We start from the raw sequence: 13,849 nt of genomic DNA, 5'->3' as shown, positions 1-13,849 counted from the left end.
TGTGAAAAAGTGCGTACTAGGTTGGGTGTCTTTCGTGTGACTATCGTAATTTTTGTGAGACACATTTATTTTGATTATTGTGTCGCATACCGGTTATAAATTGCACTAATGCAGACACGTAACCAAACTAAAAGTAAGCGGTCCAACAACTTAAGCAACATGGACCAAGGGGATAATTTGATTTCCAATATTAACGCGTCGGGCGGTTCCGAAAATGCAATGGGGAATACTTCAGACGAAATGCAAAACAGCACGAACGGGCTCACAGCAGAGCCAGAAATTAATTTGCCTCCAACTAACCAAATTGATTTAGCAGAACTCATGAAAGCCTTATTGCAACAAAATAAAGAAAACACAGAGAAATCGATCCGCGAGCTAGGGGAACAAATGACGCAGAAATCAGAAAAATCGTTCGAACAAATGACGCAGAAATCAGAAAAATCGTTCCGAGAACAAAAAGAATCATCCGAAAAATCGATCCGAGAGCTAGCCGAACAAATAGACGAAAAACTAATCCAGCAGACAAATAAAGTCGACAAGTCGATGCAGAGAGTGTCCGATGTTATCTCACAAAGAATAAACATTCTGGCAAGTGAGATAAAAAGTGATATTATGAAAGAATTAGGCCGTACATTTGAACAAATCGATGATCGTCTGCAAGCCTTAGAACAGAGCAAGCGGAGGGGCGATGCCGAATCTAAAGAAAGCGAAGAACGGCTACTTAGGAATTTCCAAGAGCTGAGGGAAGAATGCCAAAGGGAGCACCAGCAGGTACTCTCGAGGGTCCAAGAGGCAGAAACGCATTGTCCCACGTCCGTTAGCAACACAATAGCGGACAACAGTTTAGCGATCCACGCGCTGGAACAGCAAGTAGAACAATTGAAGCAGACTGGGGCGGAGGACAAGAGACAAATTGATGATAAGATTGGGGCATTAGCGGACATTGTAGGCACGATGAAGCTGACGGAAAGCGAGAACAATACTACACCGGTAGCGGCCGCAGAGACCGAAGAAGTGCGTTCGCTTCTGAGATTTCAGAAGGGACAGTTCGAAGTGAACAGGCAAAACAGAGCTGTAACATGCGAATTACAAGAACGCGTGGCGCATCTGGAAAACCGCATGGCGTGTGATTCCGAACTCGTCAATAGCATTAAAAATAGCCGTACGAACAGTGCTGAGAGGGACTCCGGCCACGAGGGAGATTTTGACGACAGGGAAGAATGTAATTTGAGGGGCAGACATGAGAATAATAGAAACATTCAAGGGCCTCGCCAGGAGGAAATGCGGGGATTTGATTTCAAACATTTCCTTACGGTGAGAAAGTTTGAGATATTCCGAAATTCGCAAAAAGGAATACATCCACGAGCATGGCTCGAGCAATTTGAGTTCTGTCTTCCTCCCGACTGGGCAAGTTCACATAAGATAGAATATATGTGTGGCTATTTGGAAGGCGAACCGGCGATTCGCATGAGGTCGGCAGCGCGTCACTGCAACTCCACTCGGGAGTTTCGACAAGCCTTTCTGTCCGCCTATTGGTCGGAAGCGGCACGAGATAGGGTCAAACATGGCATAATTATGCTGCCAAATTTGAACCAGTCTGGTTTCGGCAGCCCTGCACGCCTATTCGACCACATGCTGCAGGCAAATTAATTCCTATACGACCCATACGGGCCTGCGGAACTAATTAGGATATGCATCACCAAATTGCCGATGCACTTGCGGCACGTCATTCTTGCGGGACGATGCAAAGAGGACGTGGAAACGTTTAAGACGCTTCTCCAAGAGTTGGAATACAATACAGGAGAATGCCCGCCTAATCAGGCACAAAGTTATTACGGGGCACAGCAGCGCGACCGCAGTCGTGGCCGTATTACTAATCAACGGCGTGACTGGTCGTCGCGACGCGAACGGAACAACAATCGGGACAGGCCGTATAGAAACTGGGGTAACAGTCGCGAACACAGGTGGAACAGCGGAAATGATCGAGGACGTGGACAAGATCGTGAACGCTACAGGTACGGCAACCAGAATCGATATCACGGTGAACACGGTGGGAATAGGACTGTAGGCGGAGCACCTCATGATGTGGAAATTCGGCCGGCTAACCCTAGACATAATCCAGCAAATAGAAATGAGCAAAACCGGCAATGACTAACGATCAGCGCAGAAGGCGCCCAATCGGAACAAATGAGCGACATGGCAAATGTGTAGAAAGGACAGTGGGGAGTAGAGAGGACGGTGGAGAGAATGAATTGATTAGTTTAAATTTGTGACATGCATTTTGAATAATATGTTGGTAAAAATTAATGATAAAAATGTTTTTATGTGATTGATTGAAGTGATGTTGTTAATTTGTTTTCTTTCCTTGTGCAATTAGGATTTAGTTTCATTCAAACGTAAAGATAAAAGGTTTCCTTGTGAACGAGTGAAATGCTGTTTATGTTTTTTTGTGTGTAAATTGAAAAGAGTCGCTCCTGAGGAAAGCAAGATCGTTGCTGAATTAGTGCATAAACTCAGGGGAATATCCGATCTGTGGGTATTATGGGTCTGGCAAACCCAGGTCCCCAGCTGTTAGTAGCCTTGTTTCCGATTTTCTGCTTTCAGTGCTACTATCTATCTATTACTATTCTATATCTGTCAGTATGAATGAGGATCTCTTACTATAGTACGCGTGCTGTATGAATATTTTAAGACAGGAGAACTCTGAGAAAGGAATGAGTAAATCTGGAATCTTGAAAACAGGACGCGATAATACGATTGTTTAACCATTGGCTTCCCAATATGCGATGATATGTTAATATTGATGATATATGTCTTTTTTGTTCTTTATAGCTGAATACGGAAAGTGCTGTCTGTGGATTTCGTAAGTAGATTGATTCCCTTCAAGGTGAAAGAAGAATTGTGGTTTGTGTAATTTACGTCGCCCTGAAATATTATTGTGGCAGTCAAATACGAGCAGTTTTCCAGCAAATGGAGAATGGAACGGAAATGTGGATCCTTTTTGTAGTCTTCACTGATGTTGAGCCAGAGCCTAAAAAAAAAATTATTCTGCGTTAATACTTGTCCTAGAAAAGCGACGTTTTTGTATTTTTGCTGATGCTGTGAGCATTACAGCTTACCGTTTTCGCTGGTGCGGGATGCACTGCAGCCTATATGATTTGTACTGAGGAAATTTCCCTCTTGAAGGTAGAGGATGATTAAATAATTTTGATTATGGGAACGAAGGAAAGCTTGGTTTAAGGTAATACGGATGAAGCAGAACATTTGTCATTTTAACTGCAGGAGGATTCGGATCTTTTGTGTCTGTTGTAAGTTCAATATGTTAAGATGATACTGTTTTACAGAATAGAGGTGACCACAATTTTGCCATTCATGAGAAATGAATCCAGAATAACCACCACAGGCGAAATGACTGATTTGGAAGCGAGAGGTAACTTAAAGAAGGAACGAAATCGCAGCAAAATGGGTAAGAAAATGTAGTATAACCTGTATAGTGCAGACATTTTTACCGTTCTCAGAGCCATCTGTGTGATTAATTCTTGTGATAACGTAATTTTAGATGAAATTTTCTTACTGTTTTATGTGTGAATATATGAGTATGATAAATGTATAATTGCGAGTCTCTTATCAGGTGTGTCAACTGGTATAAATGTTTTGGCGTGTAAATAACCATTGTTCTTTTTATTGTGTATGTTTAAGGAAAGTTTCTCCATATTTATCATGTGACAAGACGTATGCCGCGAGCGTCAAGAAGAGGACGAATTAGAACAATGTTGTAGTGGTATATACACGGTGTTGAAATAGCATTGAAGTAGCTTATTGGCTTAACTAGTAGTGGATAGAAGTAGAATATTGAGTAATGCATGTTTATGGGTAGTTAGTTTGTAGAATAGACAACAGGTGTGCATGTATGTGTGTGTAAATAACATGTGAACCCTATGCTGTCCTGACCTATACTTGCACAAGGCATAATCCTATTCATTTTAGTGAATTAATAAGTAGCATTAAATTTATTAAAACGTAAGTGAACCACATTAGTGATGTGGATTTAAATACTATATTGTCAGTTCACTTAATTTTTTATTTTTTTTACATTGTAAAGTCATTTCACTTTTATTTTTTTTACATTGTCAAGTCATTTAAATTTTATTTTATATTGTCGATTCATCTAATTATTTTTATAAAAAAAATTAAGTCTCACTTTGTTCTTAAAAATTGTGAAAGACAATACTAAGTGGTATTATGTATGACATTGTGTAATCACAGAAGGATGATGAAAAATTTCTGTGAATGCAGTTGAGAACGTGAAAGCGAACCGGCAAAACTCTTAAGAGACAGCGGGAGCAGCCGGACTAGTTGTAAACTGGCGGGTTTCCCAGCAGGACACGCTGTCAGCCAGGCCACTTCGGGAGCGCGGCCGACAACAAAAGAAGGTACGCGGCAAACACTTTCCCTTGCACCTGGAGCTAATGGGCGGCCGCCCCGGGCGACCCTTCCTCGAGGCGATGACCTGAGATGGGAGAGCGGTCCACTGCGCGGAAATCCATCTGCTGGCAACGCACCACACGCACGCGACCGTGACGAGACGGCCGCGGAGAAACAACACAAGGGGCGTGGAGCCTTTGGACACATACTGTCCAGAGAAACTTGCAGACGTCAACGACGCCTATCGACATATCCTGACGGATGCCTACTGTCAAGCGACAGTAAATCATGGTTCGATGTTCTCTGGTCGCTAAGGGTGGCACAAAAGAAGAGCCATTAAGTGTCATCCTTGCCCAGGAATATCAAACCGGCGAGTCAATTGAGGATAACTCAAGAATGTAAGAACACAAAGGGCGTGGAGCCTTTTGACACATACTGTCCAGAGAAACTTGCAGACGTCAACGACGCCTATCAACATCTCCTGACGGATGCCCACTGTCAAGCGACAGTAAATCATGGTTCGATGTTCTCTGGTCGCCAAGGGTGGCACAAAAGAAGAGCCATTAAGTGTCATCCTTGCCCAGGAATATCAACCTGGCGTGTCAATCGAGGATACCGCACGAATTTGACAACACAAACATGGAACCAAATCGAGATGTACGTGACACAGACCACCAAGAGAAACTTCATGAGAGGGCAGAGACGGCGGGATTGCACGCAACAGATGGACAAAAAAAATCCCTACTGACAGCTGCGGCGACGCACCCCCTTCCCCTCCCCTTATATTGTGCCTCGGAACAGTGGAACTAGTGAGTGTATCAGTGAACAGTGATTATACGGTTCTTAGTTCAATGCATATACGTGTGTTTCTGTCACAGAAACTTTGACTCGTGTGTTTTGCAGGGATTCGATTTATTGGTGTTTACTAGACTGACTCTTGTATTTTGCAGGTGTTCTATTTATTAATTTTTTTTAGACTTTGACTCTCGTATTTTGAAGGTGTTCTATTTATTGTTTATTTTAGACTTTGACTCTTGTATTTTGCAGGTGTTTTATTTATTGGTGTTTTTTTATTAGATATTGACTATTGTACTGTTTTATTGATCAATGTTTGTTCTTGTGTGATGTATTAGATTTGAGTTATTTTGTTTCGTAAATTCATTCATGTGGCATTGCATAGTTTATCAGTCAGATTGCTATTCATTCTCATTGGACTGTGATCGATTAGCCTTTGCATGGGGCATATTTATTGTGAGGAACCCCTTAAGGGTAACAATCACATAATTATTGAAGTTTCAGTATAATGACACAGTGCTCATTGTTTGCTAGCTAATTGAAATATAGGAGAGTGATTAAATTGTGCCACATAGTTATTTTAATTCTACAAATTACTAGTTTTATACGATATAGAATTTTTTTGCGATAACCACTTTGTAAAACATGTTTTTTCTCTTATCATTTTTTTGCTTTTGCGGATTGTGCATTGTAATGTTCTGCTTTATAATACCGATGTTATTTGATGTTCTTTTTTTAATTGCTGTGGCATCTTTGCTATTTTCATAAATTTTACTTGTTAATAAACAGTCATAAATTTTCCTGTGATCAGTTGGCTCTTGCAATGAGCAAATACTGGTGAACTCCATAAGGGTAACAACAAGAAATTGTTATCATATTAATGACACAGGAACCATTGTTTTTACTTTCTGACCGAATTAGGTCTACAATATCTTTTAAATAGGTGTCACAGATTGTTTTTTTGTTTCCTCCTTGAAATTGGTAGATTCTAAAGATGTGTTGAAATTATTGTGTTTTAGCAAGTAGCTGGTGACCTTTTGCCTTTTTTTACATTTTTGGTTTAAGTAGGGTGTGAGAAGCCTGCTTGGGAATGTCCTAGCATGGCCAGAAAATTCCCTGCACAGTCTTTTCCCGGAGCGTTGGGGTTATGAAAGGTCTCTGTTGGATTCCTTTCATGTTTGATTTCGTAAATCTGTTGTCATTTATGGAGTAAATTCCTCTCCTAAATTTACTGTGGCGTTTCTGACTATCTGGGAGGAGACTGAGTAGTGGAACATGTTACTTTTACACATAAACAAGAATGATCTGTCACACTAGTACACTTTAAAACACAGTTTATATGTAATTCATGTCACACAGTCTCATACGGAACCTACATCCGCTTTCTGTTATATACTGTGTATGATAAGATACTGTCATCCCCCTTCCCTTCTGTGTGAGAGGATGAATGAGCAAATGTATTTGTAGTTGCATGCTTGAGGGTAGCAGACAAGCCTGTCTGCTAGAGAACAGTAGGACCAACGTCGGAACAGGTAGCTACGCTTCCTAAAAGCAAAGAGGTTTCTATCCTTAGTATGGTTCTGTCCGTCCGTTGTCATGTTGGTATAGGAAGCTGCCCCTCTGGCCACTTCCGTTGGTCTTTGTGAGCCACCCTCAGGAAGCACACTCGGCAGTAGGGCAGTTGCAGGGTGGCCGTGGCGAGCGTCTGAAGTGGTAAGATCTCCGGCTAAGCGCGTGTCTGCTAAGTCCATAGGACAATGGATTTGTTAAGTTCAGCCTAACTGAAAATTTAATCATCTTTATTTCGGTTTTAACTCTAAAATATCTAAGGTCATCTTAAATTGCAGCGTAGTGTAATTCTCGTGTGAAGTTCATATTATTTTCCGGTTGTTGCTTTGTTACTACTTTGTGAGTAAAGTGGAACCAATCTTAAATGCGAATGCTTGTGTGATTATAACGTCTCGTCTTGACTATATTTTCAATATAGCAACTTTTCTTTATGTTCAGCCCACGTGGGGTGTACTTTGCGAGACCACTACCACGTGCTTATATAACTGTTTGACCCATCAGGTTAATAGTAAGACGTTAGTAACCAGTTCAAGGTTTTGCTTTTGTCAATTGCTTTTCGATCTAATGTATTTTAATTATCAAAATTATTGTGGAGTTGTACGCTTTGTGTAAACCAAGTTGACCACGTGGAGCATGTGGTGTAATCATCAAAGTAGCCCTCAGCTATTCTTTTTGCGAAGACTTCACAAAGAGTTAATATGAATTTAGTATACCAGTGTGTGGTAATTACATGACGGACAGGATTGTGGTATGAACGTAATTTCTTTGGGTAAAAACTGAATCTGTTGGTTGTGGTTAATTTCTTCTTGCTTATGTTTCAATGTTCTTCGTGAGTTATTTTATGAATGCAGTGTCGTATGCAGTCTCCCAATCTTGGCTCCATATTTTATGTGTTCCGTAAGATTACAATCTCACATTTTTCAATCGTAAATAAGGCACCAGCTGAGTTATAACTCACGTATAATATGCTGAGATTTCAATGAACAATCTTAAAATAAATTTCCAAATATAAACTGATTTCTTTCTTTTTATTTAAATTCTCTTTATATGTATATATATATTACCGGTTTTGTATGACTATTAAAAGATTATCATTAATGTTAGTCTGCTTGGTAAACCTAGACTAAATATCTGATGAAACAGTTGCCCAGTAATCCACGGTTAACGTCCCCAGACAGATCACGGCTTTTAACCCACTTTCATTGTCAATTAGCACCGATATCAGCATACCAAATTAAAGTTACAACATTACACAGCAGCTAGCAAAATTCTTGTTACAACATTACAGAAGGTTTCATATCAATGAAAATGTTGGCTCTGAGCACTATGGGACTCAACATCTGAGGTCATCAGTCCCCTACAACTTGGAACTACTTAAACCTATCTGACCTAAAGACATCACACACATCCATGCCCGAGGCAGGATTGGCAGGATTCGAACCCGCGACCGTAGCGGCCGCGCGGTTCCAGACTGAAGCGCCTAGAACCGCTCGGCCACACAGGCCGGCAACGAAAATGATCTCACCCGTCCTAGTAGAAGTATTCGTATTATTACATTGGAAAACGAAGAATAAACACATATAAACGTATCTAACTTCAAGTTACTTCGTTTTGATGATATTTTACCGTTTCCCTCTAATGCAGATAAATATCAACAACCAGTGGAAGAACAGAACATAGGGCGTTATAAAAACCCTAAGCAGAACTCATATAAAGGCAAAAATTTCGCATAAGGAGTACATCCATAAGAAAGGTGACCAAATTTAAATAGGAACTATTGATTCGTAGTTATTTCGCCAATTCTCTGTGGAGACAAGTGCCTGTAGTACGCGCTATTGAGACAACTTCGTCTCATTATTTGAAAGTTAAGTTACGTAAATGGTGTCGAGCGGTATTATGCTGCCGTAAGTCAGCTGTGGATGATGACTGCTGGGAGCTCATGTGACGGCAGTAATTTAGCCGTGAGCTTATTGATCATCACTCTGGCTTCATGTCTCTGCTGACCTTGAAATGAGGACCATCTAAGTATCTGCTTGCGTACTTGCTAATCACGCCACAGACGGGTTCTCGGCAGCGTGGTGGCCTCGCGGTTACTACGTTCTGCGTCAAGAGCCGGGCCCTCCGATGACGTCACGCGGCCTTGATACGACGCTAGTGCCCGTGAGATGGGCACGCGCAGCCAGCAGTCAGTTGTGGACACGTGGGCCGCATGGCTGATTCTCCGGCAGACGACGCAAGCACAGGTAAGCAGCACACACGGCCGCTACCTGTAAACAATGCCTACTCCATTGCTGCGCCTTCGTAGTGCATACCTAGGCCACTGAAACTCCTACTGCCGCGTTCGAGTATATCTCCGACAGTTAATGTACGTGGCCCGACTGATTAACAGATAGTTCAGAGCCTATAATATGAATTATACATTTCATTACTCACTATATGTACGGTCTACAAAAAGGTCTGTGTAATGCGTGGTAGGGAACACTATCTGAAGCCTGACACTATGAAATTCAGTACGGACGTCCTGTAAACTCTACATCTGTAATTCGTACGCCACCGTGTGGATTGTGGTCGGAGCTACTTGCTATATTTGTACCAAACTATTCGCAGATGATGTGCGGATAGAACATCTGTCAGAAAGTCTGGGTATAGGTCCACATTTATGTAACTTATAGCCAGTCGTTGCGGCCGAACGGTTGTAGGCGCTTTAGCCCGGGACCGCGCTGCTACTACGGTGGAAGGTTCGAATTCTGCCTCGAGCATGGCTGTGTGTGATGTCCTTAGGTTAGTTAGGTTTCAGTAGTTCTAAGTCTACGGGACTGATGACCTCAGATGTTGAAGTCCCATAGTGCTTAGAGCCATTTGAATCTTTTTTATTTTTTTAAATTCATAAACAGAGCAGTTGAACGGAATGGACAGTGTATTGAAAGGAGGGTATAAGATGAACATCAACAAAAGCAAAACAAGGATAATGGAATGCAGTCGAATTAAGTCGGGTGATGCTGAGGGAATTGGATTAGGAAATGAGACACTTAAAGTAGTAAAGGGGTTTTGCTATTTGGGGATTAAAATAACTGATGATGGTCGAAGTAGAGAGGATATAAAATGTAGGCTGGCAATGGAAAGGAAAGCGTTTCTGAAGAAGAGAAATTTGTTAACATCGAGTATAGATATAAGTGTCAGGAAGTCGCTTCTGAAAGTATTTGTGTGGACTGTAGCCATGTATGGAAGTGAACCATGGACGATAAATAGTTTAGACAGCAAGAAAATAGAAGCTTTCGAAATGTGGTGCTACAGAATAATGCTGAAGATTAGATGGGTAGATCACATAACTAATGAGGAGGTATTGAACAGAGTTGGGAAGAAGAGGAGTTTGTGGCACAACTTGACCAGAAGAAGGGATCGGTTGGTAGAACATGTTCTGAGGCATCAAAGGATCACCAATTTAGTACTGGAGGGCAGCGTGGAGGGTAAAAATCGTAGAGGGAGACCAAGAGATGAATACACTAAGCAGATTCAGAAGGATATAGGCTGCAGTAGGTATTAGGAGATGAAGAAGCTTGCACAGGATATAGCATGGAGAGCTGCATCAAACCAGTCTCAGGACTGAAGACCATAACAACAACAACAACAACAACAACAACAAACCGATTTTAGAGAGTAGGTATCTGCACACCTTCATTACATTGAAAGGAAGGAAGGTTGTATTTTTCTGTGGTAATGGACTAATAATTACTCTTTACATAGGTATAAGAATGTTTCCAGATATTTTGTGGTTGGTAATACTTCTAAATTTTTATTTAAATTTTTGTTCTATTATTAATTTTTATACCCCAACTCAAATGATATTTCCTCAAAATCATGTAATAGTAAAATTGGCACTTTATCTTTCTTAATCCACAATTTTTCTCTTTTCATTTCACGTTTTCTGACAGTTTCGTCCTGATGATTTTATAGTTGCCGCTTACATTTTCATGTAAACCTTTCCGCAACGCATAATATTTTTCCAGAAATGTTCTGCACAGGTTCTTGTTTATTATTAATGCAACGTTCTCGCGATGCCAAAATAACCCATTAAATAATTTTCGGCTTTTTCCTCAGAATTTCCTCCCTCTTACGCTGATCTAACATGAGAAATGCACCACACTCAAGAAATATCACTAAAGCATCGATATAATGAAAATAAGTTAAGCGATTTGCTATACAAGCGAATTAAATTCCCCTAGAATTTATGAGATGAAACGGTCTCGCAGTCTGTCTTATGAACAAGCAGATTTACTTGGTATTCCATGGCAAGTCAAAAAATGGTTCAAATGGCTCTGAGCAATATGGTACTTAACTTCTGAGGTCATCAGTCCCCTAGAACTTAGAACTACTGAAACCTAACTAACCTAAGGACATCACACACACCCATGCCCGAGGCAGGATTCGAACCTGCGACCGTAGCGGTCGCGCGGTACCAGACTGTAGCGCCTAGAACCTCTCGGCCACTCCGGCCGACCATGGCAAGTCACACAGGATGGATATCCCTAGACTTTGGCAATTGTGATAAAAAGTAGTATTAGATTCCAGATGTTCGAATCAAACACTTTTCGATATTTATAGTTACTTACCTTTCTCATTGTGGATTGTGACATTACAAAGACGATGCCACCTTGGGATATGCAGTTCAGTGAATGCCGACTCATGCGGAACATTAATCACAAGCGGCGTTGGATAGGTAATGGAACACGTTTTTTTCTGAAAGCAGGTCGGTTTAATCAGAATTCCAGTACAGTATGGTATTTCCCTATTTTTCTTTCTATAGAACCGTGCTTTTCAACATCATCTCCGTTCAATGTGATGGCCCTACACCACCTTACTGGGAGGGCCTGAGTGGCCGCATGGTGCCTCTCTATTGGCAGACGTCTTGCTGCGTCAATAACCTCTGCGTCATCGACACAATGCTTCCCACGGAGTGGATTCTTCATGGGACCAAACTGATGGAAGTCGAAAGAGACGATATCCTGGTTGTGGGGTGGCCTCAAGGAGTGTCCCCTATGTTCACCATCGCATGAGTCACAGTTGTGTGCCGCCGTTTGGCATGCGGGAAATACTACAGGTTTGCACGGCATTGTTACGGTGGTGATACACGTCTCGCCCAACGACTCACGGTGCTTTTGTTTATTGGCATATCTACGTAGACACTCCGCAACCACCTATGAATATCTGCGAAGCTCTGATTTTCCACCAAGAGCAACTCGAAGACAGCTCTCTGCTTGGAACGCACCTGCGCTAGAGACGAAATTTAATTGAAGGTTACGCATAGCGCCGCCAGCAGTCGGAGCTTCATGGAACTATAAGGACTGAAGCTGAAATGTTTTACGATGTTCCAAAATAAAATCCGCATTTTTCGACCGAAGTTGGCAGAGAGCAAAAAAAAAAAAAAAAAAAAAAATGTGTTGCGTTACTTATTGAACGTCCTCATAGTTGCTACTAACAGGTGGTTGCTCTATGCAGTGGGACTTGGTCAAAATTTTTGCGTCCATTAATCACTCTGAGACCTGATGCTGAAGGAAACAACAGAAATTTGTCTGGCGAAGCATTTCATTAATACAGACGGTGGCTTCTGCCTGGAAAAAGAAGGGCTTCGGCGCTTTCTTTGTTCAAGTAGTAAGTATGTCGCTAAGGGACAGCTCGTCTTCATGAACTCGTATCCCTGCATGGATCGAGCTTCTAACAAAAGATTCAATAAGTGCACAGCTCTTTCCCGTCGAACAACATCTCTGGCCCTTGTGAGTGTGTGGGTGCATGCGCAGTGGCATGACCTTGAGGTTTAACAACACGGACGCAAGTGCTGTAGATTTCGTCTACCAGTTCATTCGGAAGGTAACCGATAAGTATACGGTCGAAATATCAGTTTAAGAAATGGAGCTCCTGCAACTACAATACCGAAATACAAAGGATATGTCATTGTATTGCAAAAAGAAAACTCATAGACCGAACAACCAATTCCTCGTCCAAGGTCGAGCTCGGAGGACCACTCATTGAAGTTGTTAAGAATAAAAACTGGATGTCTAGAGGAGCATGGATTTTTATCGTGTTCTTTTATTTTAGGCAGAAGGAAGGAAGATAAGTTTTAATGTATCGTTGAAAAAAATGGTTCAATTGGCTCTGAGCACTATGGGACTTAACTTCTGAGGTCATCAGTCCCCTAGAACTTAGAACTACTTCAACCTAACTAACCTAAGGACAGCACACACATCCATGCTCGAGGCAGGATTCGAACCTGCGGCCGTAGTGGTCGCGCGGTTCCAGCCTGTAGCGCCTAGAACCGCTCGGCCACTCCGGCCAGCTAATGTATCGTTGACGTGGAGGTCGTTATACATGGAGCACAACCTCAGATTATACGGGAATAGGGAAGGAAATCGGCTGTGCCATCTCAAACAAAACATCCTGGCATTTGCTCGGAGCGATTTATGGATATAACGGAAAATCTAAATCAGGATGGCGGGACGCGAATTTGAACCAGCGACGTACCGAATGCGCGTCCATTGTGTTAGTCACTGCACTAACTCGCTCGGTTATTTTGATATGGCGTGGTATGGCGATCAGAGAATAGTGACGACAAATGAAAGGCGAGGGGGGGGGGGGGTTCATACGAAAGGAATGCAGAAGAAAAGGAATACTGAAACAGTGTTTCTGTTAGTAGACGACACTGCGACTTGTCCCAATCGTTACAGGATCAGAGCAATGAAATCACCCAGCTTCACAGGAAGGCAGCTAAAGCAAGGATAAGGGTCTCCCCCGAGAAGCGTTTATTTATTTGCAAGTTCTGTGAATAAACACTGCGTCCTCTCGCTGCCATGTGCAATGACGCAGTGTGAGGACACTGCAGTATACTTTCTCGTTTGGGAATCAGGTATGATATTAGTTTTTCTTTGAAGTTAATTTTATGATACCAGAATGAGATTTTGACTTTACAGCGGAGTGTGCGCTGGTATGAAACTTCATGGCAGATTAAAACTGTGTGCCGGACCGAGACTCGAACTTTGGACCTTTGCCAATTTTATGTTATGTTAAA

At 41.9% G+C, this 13,849-nt stretch overlaps 1 long non-coding RNA gene across 1 annotated transcript in view; it reads left to right on the top strand.

Annotated features, from left to right (window-relative positions):
• Nucleotides 1-8,983: 8,983 nt before the first annotated feature.
• The window catches only part of LOC124711832, a 47,742-nt gene continuing 42,876 nt past the window's right edge, over nucleotides 8,984-13,849 (top strand). The window contains exon 1 of the long non-coding RNA XR_007005526.1: nucleotides 8,984-9,032. This is a non-coding gene — a long non-coding RNA (uncharacterized LOC124711832). The remainder of the gene's footprint in view (nucleotides 9,033-13,849) is intronic.

This window comes from Schistocerca piceifrons, chromosome 8 (genome assembly GCF_021461385.2).
Source record: "Schistocerca piceifrons isolate TAMUIC-IGC-003096 chromosome 8, iqSchPice1.1, whole genome shotgun sequence".
NCBI lineage: Eukaryota > Metazoa > Arthropoda > Insecta > Orthoptera > Acrididae > Schistocerca > Schistocerca piceifrons.
This window is presented reverse-complemented; position numbering and strand designations above follow the sequence as displayed.